This window comes from Tachysurus fulvidraco, chromosome 26 (assembly GCF_022655615.1).
Source record: "Tachysurus fulvidraco isolate hzauxx_2018 chromosome 26, HZAU_PFXX_2.0, whole genome shotgun sequence".
Taxonomy (NCBI): domain Eukaryota; kingdom Metazoa; phylum Chordata; class Actinopteri; order Siluriformes; family Bagridae; genus Tachysurus; species Tachysurus fulvidraco.
The window spans coordinates 153,093-158,839 of NC_062543.1; the positions used below are offsets into that span (position 1 = coordinate 153,093).

General features: G+C 40.6%; 1 protein-coding gene across 5 annotated transcripts in view; it reads left to right on the top strand.

The window, feature by feature from the left end:
- Positions 1-4,100: 4,100 nt before the first annotated feature.
- Positions 4,101-5,747, top strand: part of taf6 (TAF6 RNA polymerase II, TATA box binding protein (TBP)-associated factor) — a 9,417-nt gene continuing 7,770 nt past the window's right edge. The window contains exons 1-2 of one of the 5 annotated variants that reach the window (XM_027179543.2): positions 4,164-4,246; positions 4,338-4,392. The gene's annotated coding sequence lies outside the window, so the exon portion shown is untranslated. Of the gene's footprint in view, positions 4,247-4,337; positions 4,393-5,747 lie in introns of all 5 variants that reach the window. The other 4 variants (XM_027179544.2, XM_027179538.2, XM_027179540.2 and 1 more) reach the window with 4 other exon arrangements.

A 5,747-nucleotide genomic window follows, 5' to 3' on the forward strand; every position in this document is an offset into this window, starting at 1 on the left:
GGTGAAGGACAACAAGGATGATGATGGTCATTACAGTCGTGTCAGAGTTCTTTGTGGGGAAAATAACTGACCCTAAAAAGCAGAAGGGTTTTAAAAATCAAGTCATCAGCAATCATCAGAGCTGTTATCAGTTTGACAGTCCACACGCCTGACTGTGTGTAGAGAACTAATTAAGGGCTAAAATAAACTAAAAAAAACTAAATATATAATTACAATGGGCTTTTCTCTCTTTTAAACCTCCATATGTTAAATAAAATAATTACCTTAAAAATTAAAACATGGTCTCATTCAGACATGTTTTGTGTGTGAGAGAATAAAGACAAGACAGTTTTAAAGGATTTCTTAAACTGTCAGTCTGTTACATTACAGAGGTGTCTAGTCTAAACCTGTGTTGTCTGGGGAAGACGTGTCACTTCCTGCCCCTTCCACCATGTGGAGTCCTGCTTAGTGCTCCGTGACTCTGTGCCAACGGAAATCTCTTCAGCACAAGGATCAGAGTGAAATGCAGCATCTGCAGGAGGTCCTAGGGTTACTGTGTGTAACACACACACACACACACACACACACACACACACACACACCTGTGACCTCTGTGCTGGGAACACTGCTCTCCCACTCAGCTTTCTCCTCCATGATGGCGAGTTCATGCTCTGAACCACTTAAAGCAGTTTAAAGGGTTGAAGTGACAGCAAGCTTCCATTTAAAATGTTTACACACCTGATGTTGAGACGTAATGCAGTGTGTGCGTGTGTGTGTGTGTGTGTGTGTGTGTGTGTGTGTGTGTGTGTGTGTGTGTGTGTGTGTGTCGTCAGACGCTTGGCTTTAAAGGCAGGGTCTCCGATTTTTGAGAAATGCTTCAGAAATCGGAGTTGGGCCGAAAAATAAACAAAAAACAAAATGTGTAGCCAATGAGCAGAAAGGGGCGGGGCTTGTCAATATGGGCGGAGAGAGTGTTCAGTGCGCGTGTGTGACGTTAGCAGAAAGCGGTTTTAACATCGACATGGAGGATAAAAACAAAGAAAGAGAAGAAAGACTTACGATAAGGACAAGAAGTAGGACGTGTTAATATAGGATCAGCTTTCCAGCGCTGGAGAGAACTGAAGGAGCAGGAAGTTGGCCACATATTCACAGGTTGGAGTTTCCCGAGTCAATAACTCCTGAGCTAAACGCTGTTACTACACAAATAACACCTCTTTTCTATCGTAGTAATGTAGAGAGGCAGCTACAACCGCGTTTTGTGTAGTAACAGCGTTTAGCTCAGGAGTTATTGACTCGGGAAACTCCGACCTGTGAATATGTGGCCGACTTTACTTAAGACGCCGAGGCGCTTTTTTCCTTCTCGATAGGTGAGTAAGGTTGGTTTTACTTTGTTACACAGAACTAATATATGCCTTTGTCCTTTACATCATTATGCTTGTGTGGCATTTTTGCTTGTTTGTTTATCTACAATCGTATTGTTCTTCCCTTCAGCTATGATAAAGACACGTTTCTTTCTGTTAGTCGCCCGGGTTACGTATGTATGTGTGGGCGGAGCTATCGATACAAGGGGTGGGACCTGTTTGGGTTAGGGGCGTGTTTGTTTTGGTGATTTTATATGTCGACATTAGCTAACAAACAATGTAGACCTTGCCTTTAAACAGTCATGAAAGCAGAAGTAGGCTCTGAGGACATATTTGGTCTTCGTGATCACACTGTTGAGACAGGATGACATAGACAACCATCACTTTAGCTTAATGTCACTGGTTGTCTGTGGGTTTCATAAGCTGAGACAACACCATGTCTCAAAGATTCATACTCTCAAAAGTGTCAGGAAGAAACTGTGTAAGGTCGTGTTGTTGTTGGAGGGAAACTAAACACTTATACTAACTCAGCTAACAGTCCTGGTAGGATGTCACCAGTTAGCTTGGCAGTTCAGCCTCAAAGTCAAATTTTTTTTTTTTTTTTTTTTTGGTTTAAGTGACTTTATTACATCCTTATTTAATGTGGCAAAAGTATTGCGGGAGAGGAATAAATAAAAGATTGAACAGTCTTTGGCACCTCAACTATATAACTTTCACATTATGTTCCTCTCAAATTTGTGATTTGTTTCCACCTGCAAATTTTCTTTTGTATCATATTTAATAAACCAATACAATGAACATGTACACACACACACACACACACACACACACACACACACACACACACACACACACACACACACACCATTGTAGCAGTGTTACATGCAGTAGGCTATAAGGTAAGGTAATATATATATACATGTGTGTAATACACACACACACACACACACACACACACACACACACCATTGTAGCAGTGTTACATGCAGTAGGCTATAAGGTAAGGTAATATATATATACATGTGTGTAATACACACACACACACACACACACACACACACACACACACACACACACACACACCATTGTAGCAGTGTTACATACAGTAGGCTATAAGGTAAGGTAATATATATATACATGTGTGTAATACACACACACACACACACACACACACACACACACACACACACACACACACACACACACCATTGTAGCAGTGTTACATACAGTAGGCTATAAGGTAAGGTAATATATATATACATGTGTGTAATACACACACACACACACACACACACACACACACACACACACACACACACACACCATTGTAGCAGTGTTACATACAGTAGGCTATAAGGTAAATAGTGATTGTTCATATGAAGTTTACTCAAGTGGAAGAATGTAAGTAATAAAATTACACCTATTAGCACTATGTATTATATTGTGAAAAAGGAGATTATCTTCATATCAAAACATTAAATTTTCTCTGGACTTAATAATAAATAAATGTCTGAACGACCAAAAAAAAAACTAGAAATTGGCATTCATGACGATTTATGGTGATTTTATTTCCCTTTGTCTACATTGACACTGATGCATTAAGAGGTAGTGAAGGGAAGTTCGGTTCTTTTCCGCGAACCGGTTCTTTCGGACAGTTCGATTTAATGAACCGGTTCAAAAATCCAGTTCACCAAAATTACGTCTTGACGTCCTGACGTAATTCCATCATCCCGCTGCCGGCAGATATTAATACAATCAATTTAACACATTCGAAAAGTTCTGTGTAATCATAAGTTTAGTTAAATACGTTTCTTACATTTAAGTTTTGCAACTAAAACACGCAGTACAGGCATTTATGTGCAAACGTGGATGTTTTACGTGTCTTAAAGATATAAAGTTAATAAACTAATCTTCATCAACTTACAAAAAGCGGCATATAAAAATACAGACTAACCTGCACAACAGTCAATAGTCAAATTAACTGACATATATTGAGTGACATACAATGATTTTATTTAATATAAAAGTGTTTAATAGCCTATGACTAGTTACTATGCATATCCCAATATGTATAATTTGCTCTGAAGGTTCACGCATGCGCAGCATCAACAGTATGTCGGACGCGTCCGAAACAGTTCTCAGTTCAGTGTACTGATGATTCGCTGTATCGGTTCAGTGTACTGATGATTCGCTGTATCGGTTCAGTGTACTGATGATTCGCTGTATCGGTTCAGTAATTCACGCATGCGCAGTATCAACAGGTCGCGCTCACAGTTCTCTCAGCACAACATGTCAGTTCAGTGTACAGGAGTTACATATAACTCCGGGATATTAGTTTATTTAGAGTCGGACCGACTGTCAGACGACCGAAAGTGTGTAACTTTAGTAACTTGTGGATCAGCGCTGACTCAAGACGGGAACTGTTTAGAACGAATCAGTCCGATTTGGTGAACCGGTTCATCCAGTTCACTAAAAAGAACCGGTTCAAAAGAATGATTCGTTCACGAACTGGCCATCACTAGTAAGAGGTCCCCTGTACCAAGATGGCGGCTCTACTGACGCATTCGTTACAATGTACTGCCGTAACCATGGCGACATCTAGTGTAGATGTCTATGATAAATGGCATTCAAATGTAAGAGACGGAGTCAAAGTGCACGAGTCCTGAAAGGTGGATAAAAACATACCTGTAACAAGGCCCTAGTGTTTTAATTGTGCCGCAGCTTTTATATCGTCCTTCAGATTGGAAGATTATTAAAAGATGACATTAATTGTTAAATTCAAGTTAATTGATTTTCTCTTCGTTTTAACTCGTTTTTGTGAGTGTGGTGTTTTAGGACCTGCAGCTCAAACTCAAAATGGCGGATTTTCAGGAAAACGGGTTGGAGCTCTGAAGCATAAAGCAAGTGTAAAAATAAAGCGCTTTTATTTGTACAGTGAATTTTTAACCTTCTCAGTATAAACTTCGTCATTACGGTTTAATGTGTGTGTAATTTTAGTGTTTTATAGAGATTTCAATCCGCGCTGTTTGAATATCAGTTTTGTGTCCAAAAGGTAAGAACAGAGAGATGATTAGCAACAAACGGCTAAAATACTAACATTTATAGTGTTTTATTTACATCTCAGTTTAACATCCAAACACTGACTTAAACACTAACATACTTGTAATCCACCGAGGGGGGGAAGTAAAGAAAATAATGACTATTAAACAGATGTATTATACATTATACTGTATTTTGTAGAGTGTTTTATACTGAAGATTAATAGGTCGTGTGTGTGTGTGTGTGTGTGTGTGTGTGTGTGTGTGTGTGTGTGTGTGTGTGTGTGTGAGAGAGAGAGAGAGAGAGAGAGAGAGAGAGAATAATAGAAGATAATAAGTGTGAGAATAACTTGTAGAATAAAATCACTAAGAATATGTAACTGCATTTTCAACGTAGGTATAAATAAATCATAAATATTGATATAAATAATGATAAATAAATAAGAAATGAACTGTTTGTGTGTCTGACTCTGTGTGTTTGTGTGTCTGACTCGCAGGGTGTTTGTGTGTCTGACTCTGTGTGTTTGTGTGTCTGACTCTGTGTGTTTGTGTGTCTGACTCTGTGTGTTTGTGTGTCTGACTCTGTGTGTTTGTGTGTCTGACTCGCAGGGTGTTTGTGTGTCTGACTCGCAGGGTGTTTGTGTGTCTGACTCGCAGGGTGTTTGTGTGTCTGACTCGCAGGGTGTTTGTGTGTCTGACTCGCAGGGTGTTTGTGTGTCTGACTCGCAGGGTGTTTGTGTGTCTGACTCTGTGTGTTTGTGTGTCTGACTCTGTGTGTTTGTGTGTCTGACTCGCAGGGTGTTTGTGTGTCTGACTCGCAGGGTGTTTGTGTGTCTGACTCGCAGGGTGTTTGTGTGTCTGACTCGCAGGGTGTTTGTGTGTCTGACTCGCAGGGTGTTTGTGTGTCTGACTCGCAGGGTGTTTGTGTGTCTGACTCGCAGGGTGTTTGTGTGTCTGACTCTGTGTGTTTGTGTGTCTGACTCTGTGTGTTTGTGTGTCTGACTCTGTGTGTTTGTGTGTCTGACTCTCAGGGTGTTTGTGTGTCTGACTCTCAGGGTGTTTGTGTGTCTGACTCTCAGGGTGTTTGTGTGTCTGACTCTCAGGGTGTTTGTGTGTCTGACTCTCAGGGTGTTTGTGTGTCTGACTCTCAGGGTGTTTGTGTGTCTGACTCTCAGGGTGTTTGTGTGTCTGACTCTCAGGGTGTTTGTGTGTCTGACTCTCAGGGTGTTTGTGTGTCTGACTCTGTGTGTTTGTGTGTCTGACTCTGTGTGTTTGTGTGTCTGACTCTCTGTGTGTTTGTGTGTCTGACTCTGTGTGTTTGTGTGTCTGACTCTGTGTGTTTGTGTGTCTGACTCTCAGGGTGTTTGTG